Genomic DNA, 15,049 nt, shown 5'->3' with positions numbered 1-15,049 from the left:
TTGTACATACCTATATATTTAAATATCTAAGAACTTCCATCTAAGAATTTTCCAATGGAGAGCCACAAATGCTACCCTGTACCCCCATGTTGCAGACAAATCCAAATGCCTGGGAAATTCATTTGCATCTTCTTCAAAAGAAAGTATAGGTATGTGCCTAGGTGATGGAAAATAATTGACAAGTAAATTCCTCAAAACATCGTCAGCAGAATAAAGGACTCATGAAGACAAAGGCTGCTTCATATTCAGTTGATTCAACTCTTGGTCCATTGGCAAGAAAGGTGAGGTCATTGTATTTCTTGGCCTCAGCTAGTATGTGAAAAATTTAATAAGGGGAGAACTGTGTCTATCTTAGACACAAGGTAGGTTCTCTGTTTTTTTAAAGTTTTAAATCATTTTTTTAATTGAGAGAGAATGAATATACACATTTGCTGGTTCAAGCTACAAATGCTTGCGACTGTTGGCACTGGGCTAGGCCTGAAGCCAGGAGCTAGGAACACAATCCAAGGTTTTCTTGTAGGTGGTGTGTACCCAGTTATCTAAGTCTTCCATCTACACTGCTTTCTAAGATTTGCATTGGTAGGGACCTGGGGTATGGACCCAGAGCTGGGACTCAAACCCAAGCACTCCAAAGTAGGATATGGACATCTTAACTGTGAGGCAAAGTGTCCACTCCTAGTGATTGTTGCTAAGTTAATTCTGAGTGTGGTCCTCTAGGGACAATTTCTATAGATGTGAAAATAAGCTCTAAGGGGAAAATCATCTCCATATCCACTCATAAAATCTTTACTCCTTTTTGATCTTCAACTTAAGCTGAAGTAATGCTTATTCAAATTGGTTTTTACTTTTCCTGAGTAGCTCAACCAACAGGTAAGGTTGCTAGATTTAGCCCCCCCCCCCCAAAAAAAAAGATACCAGTTATATTTGAATTTTAAATAAAAAGTGAACAATTAAAAAACAAGTATGCACATTTGTCCATGCAATAATTGCCCCAAGACTAGGACATGATTATCCTAAAAAAATGTTTACTGTTTATCTGAAATTCAAATTTAACTGAGAAACTTGTATTTTACCTGGTGACCCCGAGCAAGGTTTAGGCAGCAAGGATAAAATTAGATATGATTAAAAGATAAAGTAGATTTTATTCTGGGTTGGTGTTGGGGATGCAACATGGAATAAACAGAAATTTCCTTGACAAGGGAGCTGTATTGACAATGCCATGTCCTAAAATTAGTTTATAAGTGTAGTAAAATTTACACTGCTTTTTTTTACCAGGATTAAAAGTTATAATACATTTATCATAAAGCTAATTTTAATTCACTTTGAAATATCTCAATGATTGCAATAATCATCTTTGGATACTATAATTAAGTACCTGAGGCAGCCTAACTTATAAAGATAATAGTTACTGGAGTGCAAACAACTCTGCACAGGCTCTGGTGGGTGCCCCTCTTGGCTGCATCCCATCACATGGCAGGAGTGTATCGCATCTGTGTGTCTGGTTTCTGCCACTCTCATGTCTGGTTTCTGTCACTCTGGCTGGTTTCTGACACTACTGTTTTTTTTTTTTTATTAATGCATCTCACTGCACAATTAATATAAAGAACACTGCTTTTAACCCACAGGTGTTAAGATGCAGAAGCAGATTCTCAGTCTGGGTAGCGAAAAATGTGTTGGAGACTGGGTGCAAAATATGGTTCAGCTTCTCTTAGAAAACTAATAATAATGATAACAAAAAGAAGATCTGAATCATGGGAGACCTTTTACTGTTCTCTGCTTTCCCTAGTGGCTGATTTTTCAGTTTGTGAATTATCTTTCCTGTCTGGGCTGTCACTCTTTGGCTCCTCCTCCAGTCCAGCTCTCTGCTATGGCCCAGGAAGGCAGTGGAGGATGGCCCAAGTGCTTGGGCCCTGCACCCCATGGGAGACCAGGAGAAGCACCTGGCTCCTGCCTTCGGATCAGCGCGGTGCACCGGCTGCAGTGCCATTGGAGGGTGAACCTACAGCAAAAGGAAGACCTTTCTCTCTGTCTCTCTCTCTCACTGTCTAACTCTGCCTGCCCAAAAAAAAAAAAAAAAAAAAAAAAAGACAGGAACGAGTAAAAGTCATGGGTAAAGAGCAGACAATTAGTTAACTGTGCTCCTATTTCTAATCCTTGAATTCCTCTCGTTAATCGACAGTTCTTTATGAGTTTCTTTGGCTCTCGACTCACACAAGGCTGCACTCCCCTTTGCCGTAGAATGAGGTAGCCAAGTGCTGTGTCTCGCCCCATGAAGTGGTCTTTTTCAGGTGTTATTTTTATTGATTTATTTCAAAAACAAGAATCTATTCTCAGAGGGTTCTTTCTCTGGACCAGTTATCACTGTTTCCCTCATTGCCTGAAATCAATGCACATTTGTTACTTCACAGTAACCTGGGTCAGGTAGGCTTGGCCAGGTTTTCCGACTCAGGATTTCTCACAAAACTTCAATCAAGGAGTCAGCCAGGGATGGGGTTTTACCTGAAGACTCCACCGGGAAGACATTCTCTTCCAAGCTCACTCCATGGTTGTGGCAAGATTCAGTTCTTCACAGGTGGTTGGGCTGACATCGTTGTGCTGTTTCTGGCTGTTGGCTGGAGGCCACCTTCAGTTCTACATGGTAGCTTGCTTCAATGGAGCCAGCAGTCCGGTGTCTGCTCACAAGAAGAAAGTCACTCTTGTACACTGATCACGTTATTTCCCTTCACTTTTGCTATATTCCATTTTAGAAGAAATTCATAAGGTTTATGAACATTCAAGGGAAGGCAGTTATACAAGAGTGTGACCAGGATTTGGGACTGTATGGCTGTCTTTGAAGTCTCCCTATCATGTTATTAGTCTATCCCCATCCAATCCCCACCCAATTACTCTTTGTTATAACATCAACCAATACTCCCTACATCAGGAACACATACATGATTGTCAGAATAGAGTCTGTCTCATTCGCAATACATTGATCATTTCTACTGTGACATATTCATGACATCGATAAGAAAGGATCTTAAGGTTGTGAAATTAAACAGACAGGCTCTCAACAATATTTGGTGAACTAAATTAATGGCGCACTAGTTCTAGACTGTTGTTCACGCCTTTCACTATTTTATTTCTACCATCACACAGTTATCAGGGACTTGCTATATAGTTGTATGTTCTTTGGGTCAACCCAATATTTTTATATACCCAATGTTTTATCTACCCAATGTTTTTCTTTGAAAAAATAAATGCACAACACAGAACACCACCTTGCTGTTCTCTACTTAGTGACAGGCAAAGCAAGAAGTGAAAGTGAAACAAATTCCACACTGATTTGCTATAAATTATTAGGACAGTATGTCAACTCTTGGGATCATAGACCTTTTAACATGACTGTCTTAATTGTATGTGTGTTGCTTGTGTAAGAGGAAAGAAGTTTAGAATTTTAATGCAAGTTGTTAAACATGGTGTTCCAAAGAGAACACTGCCACTCAGGGATGATTAATTAAGCTTTTACATGAATGAACATTTAGTAAAGCAAGTTAAACACCGCTATGGGATGTAATTGGTGAATTCTGGACTCTGATAATTACACAATTATAATGCAAGTCTTCCTGTCAGAGAGCATTCTTTCTTTTTTGCTCTGTGCTTCAAACTTTCTTCTAGGGATTAATTTGGGAATGAGGATATTGCAGGTGTTGAGAATAGCGAAACTGTTGGTAAATAGCCAGATACTTGATTTGTAAAAAATTATTTCTTTCATGGAAAAATATATGCAGTTGATTTTGCCTGTGCTTGGAATTCACTTAGTTTAACCACACAATAAACATTTATAAAGACATTAATATTTGATTACAAAGTTACATTATTGTGTCATTTCTTTTCAAATATATATCAACAATATATATCAACTATAAACTCTTAGGGAATTATCATCTTCGGGACAAAAAGAGAAGCAGGATCTTGGCATTTGTCCATGTCTGAAAGTAGATGTCAGTCATACTTAGAGTTCCTGAGGCAAAGTTCAAAAGAAAAACTATCATGCTTGGACCTTGGGAACAATTAATGTGCTTTTGTAATGAAGGGAATGTGCATCAGTTCTATTAAGTATTCATTTCAGTCAGTGAACTCAAGACAGTCGTACCAGTTGCTTGAGCTGAAAGCGATTTTAACTAAATTGACTAATAACGTCTATTAACTTTCGCATTGTAGCTTTAATGAAGTTTGAAAAAAACTTAAAATGCTTTATATTGGCTGCTTATTAATTTATACAGCATATATTTTGCACAGTGGTTTCATAAGCTGATGATGTAAAAATATACACCACAATGAATCAGAATTCTTGAGAAAGTAGACCTTGTTAACTGGAATATCTACTTAGATGAAGAATGGCCAGCAAAGACTTTTTTGTTTCAATTTCTGTTGTGGAAAAAATGGCTCCAGTTCATTGTTTTGTTCAAAAATCCATGCTAAGAATCTATATTCCAAACAGTGGCCCAGGCACTTAAGAATCAAAATCATCAAGAGTCCCTGTCCTCAGGGAGCCGAACCCTGGAGAGGAAGCCGGGAGTAAAGGAAAGATTCATGCACTGAAGTGGGCGCTTAGCCTAGTGTGAAGGCACTGGCAAAGATGCTGGTCTCGCATCTGATTCCTGACTGCAGTTCTGACCCTGGCGTCAACTTCCTGTGAGTGGAGACTCCGAGAGGCAGTGATGACAAACTTAAGTGACCGAGTTCCTAGCATGCATGTGGCAGATTTGAATGGAAGCTCACGTTCTGCCTCTCAAAAATTAGTCAATGATATTTTAGAAGGTGATAGGTATTAAAGTGAAACGATGAATTCAGATTTGCTTAAGGGAAATCAGGTGGACAAAAGCTGGCTGATGCATAGGATGGGATTGCCAGGAAGACTCCTTACAAAGCGATCATCTCAGCAAAGTTCTTATGTAGGGGAAGGAACCAAGCTATGCAGATGGATATCAAGGGGAAAAACAAGACCAAGACGCTGAACCAAGGGTTCAATGTGGATGGTTTTATTTTATCATCGTGCATATAATAAACAAAATGATGCTAATTTAATGACCAAGGGTTCCAGAGAACTGGAAGGTAACTTAAAAAGAATTTTCAGTATATGCATTTTATAAATTATTTATTAGGTAGAGAGGAGAGTGTGAGTGAGCGAGCTATTCACCTGTTCATTCTTCCTCAAATGCTGTTAACAGCCCAGGGCTGGACTGGTCCAAAACCAGGAGCTGGGAACTCAATCCAGGTCTCCCATGTGGGTAACAGGGACTCAGTTACTTGAGCCATAGCTGATGCCTCCCGAGTCTACATCAGCAGTCAGTTGGAAGAGGGCTCCAGGACCAGGAATTGACCAGGCACTTTGATGTGGGACATGAGTAACTTAACCACAAGGCTAAATACCCTCAGGATCTGCATTTGACAGAGCAAAAAGTTGACCTTGGTTTACTCTAACTCCCAAGTAATCCCTGGTGGCCCATTTTTAAAATAGTTTAATTTTTTATGTTTTAAATATATATTATGTAACTTTCCCTGAATATAAAATTTTGTAATAAATTTTTGTTAGTAGATTCTGGATTCTGTTATTTTTAAAGTTGATATTTTATAATTCTTATAAATTCTTATATAATTCTTATAAATTTAATAATTCTTATAAATTGCTATTTTACTGCATCATAATGTTTAGAACATGCTTTTTTAAGACTTACTGTCAAAAAGTTATACCACAGGATTACTAGTGAGACCAAGAATATAAAAATTCATTGCAAACATTTACCTGTTTTGCCTATCCATGCTGTAGACTACCAATAAAAACAATTGGTTAATCCAAGAAAATTCAGTTTTTAGGTAATAATTGTATTTTAATCATTTAAGTGTAATGATGATGGCTGCCTCCTGTGTACTTGGTTTATACCAGGGATTTTAAAGAATGCAGAGAAGGGTTTAATACAATCCTACTGTCAAGGTGGCTCGATAAGCATTTGTGATACAAAAACTGAGTAAAATGGCATTGCCAAAACTGTGAGGTGTGAATAAATTTTGTCAATGTTTGTAGGAAGGCATTGATTGAAAATACATGTTGTCAGGGAAGTTTTTGGAAAATAGAAAAATTGAGTTAGATGTTATGGTGGTGGTGGGCCCGTGAGTATTTTGGGGGGGGGGCGGGAAGCGCCGTAGTCTCCACCCTCAGTCATCATATTGATCTCCTTTCATGCCAGTCCTTTGGCCAGGGACTGGAGTGGCCAACCTCCAAGATGCTCTCCAGTGATCTCGACTTCCTGATGTCTTCACCTCCCGCAGTGTCCCAGGGTTGGGGTGTCTGACCAGGAGTATCCACTGGACATGACAGTATGTTATCAGAGAGACTGTGGTTTCTCTTTCCTCGCCTCTCTGACCTCTTGCACAAGCTGGAAGCCAGTGAGTGCTCCATCTTGGACGTGGCTCCTCCAGCCTGAGTCAAGCCCAGGCCAACAACTGGACTGAAGTTAATGGGCCACCCAAGCCAGAGCCGTCAGATTAGGGTGCTCCTGGGTACGTAACCCCAGGAATCACATGGCTTATGTGTTTTTTGTTTTGTTTTGTTTTAAATCAGTAAGGTTTGGGATAATTGTTTACACAGCAGTTGATAACTAATAGTGAACCAAGTGTAGTTTCTGACTTAAACAGATTTATCTGGCTGTAACATAGAACAGTTCAGAAATATTACATTCTCCTATTTCTAAACATCTGAAGGTGCAAGAAAAATTTAAGTAATAACCAGAGAGACTTCAAGCTGCTGAGATCGCTAGTGAAGCAAATGCCATGGCTAGCCGCCTAAAACATGACGACAGTCAACATGTAGGGGAAGTTGTCTGAAAACAATGCAGATAAAGGCATGAGATTGAAGACCATTCCAAAGGTCCTCATATACATTTCCCAGATTAACAACACCAATAAAACAGCACCTCCATAATAAGTATCTTTTATTTCTAAGTATGTCCTAAGCTCTTTGTGAAATGTTGCACACTATCTTATTTCATCTTCAAATAACTATGGAGTGAGTTCTATTACTGTCATTATTTATAGGAGTGAGGCAAAACAAGATTTAGTGCAATGTTTTTCTAACTGAAAGGTTATTACAAATCATCAAGGCGTCTTGTTGAAACTGAATTCAGTAGTTCCAAATTCTGCATTTGTAATAAGCTCCCAGAGAATGCTGATACTGCTGACCCCAGAACCAAATGTTTGAGAAGTAGTTGATCAATTTGCCAAGATTTCAGAATGATTGGTGATCATTTTTTGTTTGAGTATTTTACACACACTTCAAAATTTCCCTGATGAGATAAATGTTGCTATTTCCATTTTGCAAATTCAAAAAAAAAAAAGCTTCAGAGTCACAGAGAATGAGTATTTTAAAATAAATTTTAAATAACTTTCCCAAGGGTATACAGATATTGAAGAAATAGTTGAGCTAGAATTTGAATTCAAGTCTGTAGAGTTACAAATCTCACAACTGTTCTATGTCACATACAGCAAAAGCAATTGGCTATCTTGATAGATGTTGGTTGAAAAAAAATCGTACATGATGCAAATGCAACAGTGATAATAATAGGTGGTGATGCCGGTCTTAGGCTTCTAGGTGGTGATGAAACCTCAAAGATTTACTTTGATGAATTTTTTTGGAGATTCTTTTTCCCTGCTCTCATTGCTAGTCATTATGGCATTTACAGTGGGGTAAGGGACAGGCATCAAGAATTTTCTCAAAATCACAACCGAAAAAAAAAAAAAATCCCACAGACCACAACAGATTATTTGCAGAGGAATGCCAGCTGGGGAGAAGGGAACATACGCTTTTATTCAGGAAAAGTTCCACAGGATGTAAAAGGCAGCCATCTGCTTTTTCTTTTTGTTCTTGTTTAAGAACAGCTTGTGTTTGCAACTCACAATTTAAAACATGGTAATAACCTATAGGACTTTGTGAAGCATGAATCGTACTGCTTTTTTTTTCCCCTCATTTTTCCCTACTTATTTTTTTTTTCTGCTGTGTGTTTACCCAGAAAGCAGAATGCAAGGATATATTTGCATGTTGCAACTTGGATAATAAAATTCTTCTGATCACGGCCTGAGTCTGCCTTTTTTCTGTGATTTCTGGGCATTCCAGGATCCTGTGATGAGATCCAGCCCATGTGAACCAAATGCAATGCTCAGCTTAGCTATAAGAAACACCCTAGGCTAAGACTGGCTCAGAGCACCTCCTGCTCATCCTACGCCGAGAGACATTCTGGCGACCCTGCTTTATCTGCCGCAGCACCTGGTAGGGACTTGGAAATTGTTCTGGGGAAAAAAAGTACAGTTTTATATGTTTACTCTTCTCATTAGCATTCATCTCTGGCTTTGATGTCTGTTTTCTTTCCCTGCTGAAGTTTTCTTAATGATTCAGACTTTGCCACCCGTTAAGTGCGAAACAGTGCCTGAGTTATCTTTTGTAAAAAGAAACAAAGAGGTGACAGAGCCTCTGCTGGAAAAAGCTTGAAAGATCTCCCTGAGTCAGGAACCAGATAACACTGTAGAGTAGTAAGGAGTAGCCTATTGGGTAAGAACCTGACCATCCACTTACTAGTTCTGTGGCTTCAAGGAGGCTCCAAACCTCTGGGCCTCAGTCTTCCTGTCTGTAGTGTGGGGATAATGATAGTACCCAACAGGGCTGTGATAGAAGTTCAGTGAGCTCATCAGATAGTGCTCAGGACAGTGTCTCGAACATTAAAAGCACTTATGGGAAAAAGCAAGACATGGGGCAGAAGATTCCCCAATTTAGTAACTTACGTTCTTGACTAAGAAATACGCATATAATAATGTGATAAATTTAAATTTTTTAAAAAAGTACATATCACTGTTTGCCCTACTGACAACTAGGGGAGATACTTCTATCATTATCTCTGGGGCTGCTCTGTGTGGGATGGTTTGTGTGTTATGTAGGATGTTTTGCAGCAACCATGGCCTCTCCGTCCTGGGTGACAGTAGCATATCCCTTCCCTGGAAGGAAAACCAGAAAGGTCTCCAGACACGGCTCACTGTCTCCTTGCAGTCCCATCGCCTCCGTTGCTGCCAGGTTTGCCCATCTTTCCATTCTCGAATGTCGGGATCCTGCGTTCTGACGAAGAGAAACCAAGGCATTGATGGGAATCTCTGGACATTGCAGTGGCGAAGGATCTCCTTTCCTGTTTGTGTACAAACTTCGGGGAGCAAATTCAAACTTCACTCTGGTGTATGCCCAGCAATGCAGATGTGCTAAGTTGATTTGAAAGGAATCATTAAAAACTCATTAAGCACATAATTTTCTTTCTCTTTGTTTCAATTCCTTTAAATGACGATGTTATCTTCTTGGTAGGTGGTGACCAATGGAGAAGTTCAAACTAGCGAATTGTCTTTAGAATTGGAAGGTTCTGGGTAAAATGCAAGGGTTAAAATTATTTTGGAAGTGGTTTTAAAATTTTAATTTTTTTATTATAAATACTTTTATTTAGTAAATATAATTTTCCAAGGTATAGTTTATGGATTACAATGGCTTCCCCCCCATAACTTCCCTCCCACTTGCACCCCTCCCATCTCCTGCTCCCTCTCCCATTCCATTCACATCAAGATTCATTTTCAATTATCTTTATATACAGAAGATTGATTTAGTATATATTAAGTAAAGATTTCATCAGTTTGCACCCACACAGAAACACAAAGTGTAAAAATACTGTTTGAGTACTAGTTATAGCATTAATTCATATTGGACAACACATTAAGGACAGAGATCCCACATGAGTAGTAAGTACACAGTGACTCCTGTTGTTGACTTAACAACTTGACACTCTTGTTTATGGTGTCAGTAATCTCCCTAGGCTCTAGTCATGAGTTGCCAAGGCTATGGAAGCCTCTTGAGTTTGCTGACTTCGATCTTATTTAGACAAGGTCATAGTCAAAGTGGAAGTTCTCTCCTCCCTTCAGAGAGGCCTGTTCTTTCTACTGGGATCTCACTTGCAGAGATCTTTCATTTAGGGTTTTTTTTTTTTTTTTTTTTTTCTGGAGTGTCTTGGCTTTCCATGCCTAAAATACTCTCAAGGGCTCTTCTGCCAGATCCAAATGCCTTAAGGGCTGATTCTGAGGCCAGAGTGCTATTTAGGACATCTGCCATTCTATGAGTCTGCTGTGTATCCCGCTTCCCATGTTGGGTCGTTCTCTCCCTTTTTTGATTCTATCAGTTAGTGTTCGCAGACACTAGTCTTGTTTGTGTGATTCCTTTGACTCTTAGACCTATCAGTGTGAACAATTGTGAACTGAAATTGATCACTTGGACTAGTGAGATGGCATTGGTACATGCAATCTTGAAGGGATTGTATTGGAATCCCCTGGCACATTTCTAACTCCACCATTTGAGGCAAATCCGATTGAGCATGTCCCAAATTGTACATCTCCTCCACCCCACTCCTTGGAATTTACCCAAAGGAAATTAAATTGGCGAACAAAAAGGCTGTCTGCACATTAATGTTTATTGCAGCTCAATTCACAATAGCTAAGACCTGGAATCAACCCAAATGCCCATCAACAGTAGACTGGATAAAGAAATTATGGGACATGTACTCTATAGAATACTATACAGCAGTCAAAACAATGAAATCCAGTCATTTGCAACAAAATGGAGGAATCTGGAAAACATCATGCTGAGTGAATTAAGCCAGTCCCAAAGGGACAAATATCATACGTTCTCCCTGATTGGTGACAACTAACCAACCACAAAAAAGGAAACCTGTTGAAGTGAAAAGGACACTATGAGAAACAGTGACTTGATCAGCCCTTGTCCTGACTGTTGATGTAGAATTTAATACTTTATCCCTTTTAGTATTTTTTTGTCCTACTTAATACTATTGGTTGAACTCTGTAATTAACACACATTTATTCTTAGGTGTTGAAATTTAACTGAAAAGTGATCCATGTTAAATATAAGAGTGGGAATATTTAATGTTTTAATATTGAATGTTGGAAGTGGCTACGAAGCTCTTCTCAGGTTGTGGATTTCAGTGCAGTCCTCATTAGCTTTTTACTACTATTTATATGAGAGGCAGATGGAGAGGGGAAGGAGGAAGAGAAAGGGAGCCAGGAAAGAAGGGAGGGGGAGGGGGAGAGAGGGTATTCTTATCCACCAGTTCACTCTCAAAATGCCACCACAGCACCACAGGGCTGGACCAAGCTGAAGCTGGGAGCCAGGAACTCAATCTGGGTTCCCAGCTTGAACAGTGGTGACCAAATTATTTGAGCCATCACTTGTTGCCCTCCCATGAGCAGGAAATTGGGGTTGGAGCAGAGCTGGGACTTGAACCCAGGTACTACTCTGATAGGGGATGGAGGCATCTCAAGTGGCCTCTTAGCTGCAAGGCCATTAAATCCATCCCTTCATTAGTTTTTTCAAAGATCATTTTAAAATTAATGATTAAGCTTCTGTTCCTCAATTTTTAAACATTCTTATTTATATCTTTCTCAGCATCTAATTGGCTTTCCTGTTGAACTCAACAGTATAGGTGTAGATGCGAAACTTTTTAATATTCAAGTGATAGCTGGCATAACATGAACAAGGGACACAAATGTGTTCAAGCTAGAATGGTATTGTCACACCTTAATTTAGTCTCACATTTTGGAGAAACATGGCAATGATAGATGAAATATTTAGTGAGAAATACCATGAATGACATGCTGAGGCTTGAAAATAGGATACATAATCTTTCGTGCTAGGCTCCTGGTCTGGACACAGGCAGCTATGGCTGGTAGGACAGTGCCTACAGGTCATCAGGCAAGAACACTGCATGGGAGGCAGGAAATTGGATCCGTGCCAGCTGCTTAGAGGCAAGGGCTGAGATGGGGCCACTGTGGGAAGAAACTAAAAGAAATTGTAGATTTATCCCAGGGATTAATATAAGACTACAGTCTCAGTCTTGAAAGCAAGAGTTGAATGGAATTATCTCTCTCCAAAGACCTGGAATCTCAAATTGCAATTAAAAGACTAATGTTTCATTAGGAACTCAAAGGATTGGTGGAGTTACAAATGAAAGTAATGTATATGTGTGTTTAATCACAGAAAATGAACAAAAGTAAAATAACTCATTGCACTCAAAGATTTTATATGAAATTGCAGTATGTTTTGATTGTTTAAGTTGAATGGTTTATAGGGATGGGTGACTGGCACAGCAGTTAAGACACTGCTTGGGACAGTCGCCTCCCATTATTAGAGTCCCTGGGTTCAAGTCCTGGCTCTGTTCCTCTCCATCTTCCTGCTGCTGTGCACTGTGGGAGGTGGTGGGTGTTGGCACAAGTACTTTGGTCCCTGCCACCCAAGTGGGAGACTCAGATTGCATTCTGGACTCCTGGCTTTGTCCTGGCTCAGCCCTAGCTATTGTGGGCATCTGAAGAATGAACCATTGGATGGAAGATCTCCCTGTCTCCTTGTCTGTCTCTGTCTCTTTGCCTTTCAAATCAATTTTTTTTTTTTAAAATAATGGTTTATAAGCCAAACACAAAAAGTTGTCGAACATTAACGACACTATAAAATAAACAAGAACAATTAGACCTATCTAAGCCCAGCTAGTGTAAGCTGACAACTATCCCATGGGTGTGTGACATGTGCCATGCACTGCTCTGAATTTGCCTTGCCCCAAGGAACTTATTTTCTTATGGTTTCTTCAAAGACATGAATATAGAGATTGTATAGAGAGGTACCTTTCTCTGAAGGGAGGAGAGAACTTCAACTTTGACTATGTCCTTGTCTACATAAGATTGGAGTTGGTGAACTCAAAAGGCTTCCATAGCCTTGGCAACTCATGACAAGAGCCTAGGGTGCTTACTGACACCATAAACAAGAGTGCCAATTATTAAATCAGCAACAGGAGTCACTGTGCACTTACTCCCCATGTAGGATCTCTGTCCTTAATGTGCTGTACATTGTGATTTAATGCTATAACTAGTGCTCAAACAGTACTTTACACTTTGTGTTTCTGTGTGGGTGCAAACTGTTCAAATCTTTACTTAATATATACTAAATTGATCTTCTGTATATAAATATAATTGAAAATGAAAAAAAAAATTATAAAATACCAGAAAGGTGTGATGAAAATTGAGCAGTACCAACATAGGTATGTTAGAGGATAATGACAATAATAGAAGATTAAATCATACTTCTCAAAGATAAAAGGAGCACATGATAAAGATTTGATATTGCTCATTATTAATGAGTTATAACTGGTTTGAAAAGGGAAGACAAACATATACAGAGCAACGGGATATTAAGATGAATCTACAAACAGATGAAATGGATTTATACATTGATGACACAAAAGCACCTTTTCCCATGCAGGTTTAGGGGCAGGTGAATTGACACCTCCAGGGGGTCAGAGTTTTCATGTTTATGGATAAGGATTCTTAAGCATTTCTATAATTATTTACAGCTTACAGAGCCATAAATCAGCTCAAAGCAATGATAGGCCTGCTGGAAAGGCATGTTCAAAGCCTAAAGATGGCCAGCCCTGGATGTGGGCCAAATCCAGTCTTCTACCAGATTTTGTACATTGATTGAGTTTCTGTGGAACACAGCCATGCCCTTCTGTTTGCATGAAGCCTGTCACTGATTTCACAGCGCAGAACTGAGTAGTTGCCACAGAGCCTAGAATGCTTACCAACTGGTCTTTTACAGAAGAAGTGCACTGCTTCCTGTTCTAGACAACACGGATTTCACTGAGGCATGAGCAATGAAGTCCCAAAAGGAAAGCTTGGAGAGAATGATAAAGAAGCAATTCTTAAAATAATTGCTATTTTTTCCAGAATTGAAGCAAGATATGGGTCCCTAAATCAGTATTTTACTTGAGAACAAGAAGATGCATAAAGTTAGATGGAGCCAGAGAAAACCTCAGAACATTAAAGAGGCAGGGAGAAAAGTGAAAGGATGGTAAAGGAAACAGATGCTAACTGACAGGGAATGAATTCTAAATTAGAAGTACAATGGCCAATGTTCCACATGTGTTCTCAGATTGACCTCATGATTATTCTAGGAGGAGGTGCTAATTTTCCTACCCATCTTAACCAGTGGAGAATTTGATATTAAAGTCATGGCTAGTACGTGGTGGAGCTAAGGTTGGAACCCAGATCTAGAACCACTGAGGTTAGTCTGCTGTGTTCTGCCTTTTTATTATAAAGGAGCGTGTTCATTTTAGAGGTAACACGTGATTCTCTACCGATTGTCTGGCAAGTGAAGAACTGATGAGCAGACTGGGACGTGGAAGCTGTGGCAGTCAAGGAGAACACACACAGACTGGCAGGGGCGCCTGCCCTGGAGTCCAGGACTGGAATGTACAAGGCAGGGTGGATGGGGTAGAGACAGCAGGCTTTGCCAAGGCTTCCCTATAATTCTAACAGCAACAAGAAGATATTGAAGTCTTGAAACTGAGAGGGTAGGTGACTTGATCTGATTTACATTTTGAAAAGAGATATTGACCTACAGTGTGAAGAATGGACTAGATTTGGGTTAGAAAGGAAGTAGTGAGATCAGTTAGAAAGCTGCTGCTGTAAAAAAAGATGATGATGATTTTTTTAGAAACCTTTTATTTATGGAGTATAAATTTCATTATGTACATCTTTAGGAATATAGTGTTTCCTCCACCATGCCGGTCCCCCAACTCCCTTCCCACTTCCCTCCCTTCCACTTCCCTCTCCCCTTCCCAGCCACATTCTTTATTAAGATTCATTTTCAATTAACTTTGTACACAGAAGACCAACTCTATACTAAGTAAAGATTTCAACTATTTGCACACACATGTACATACACACACAAAATATAAAAAACTGAGAGCAAGTTTTACAGTAAAATCTCATAGTACAACTCATTTAGGACAGAGGTGCTGCATGAGGAGTAAGTGCACAGTGACTCCTGCTATTAATTTAACAATTACTACTCTTTTGTATGACATCAGTAATCACTCGAGGCTCTTTCCAGGAGCTGCCAAGGCTACGGAAGCGTTTTGAGTCCACAGTC

The sequence above is a fragment of the Lepus europaeus genome, chromosome 10 (genome assembly GCF_033115175.1).
Source record: "Lepus europaeus isolate LE1 chromosome 10, mLepTim1.pri, whole genome shotgun sequence".
Lineage (NCBI taxonomy): Eukaryota > Metazoa > Chordata > Mammalia > Lagomorpha > Leporidae > Lepus > Lepus europaeus.
Note: the sequence above shows the minus strand (reverse complement) of the source record.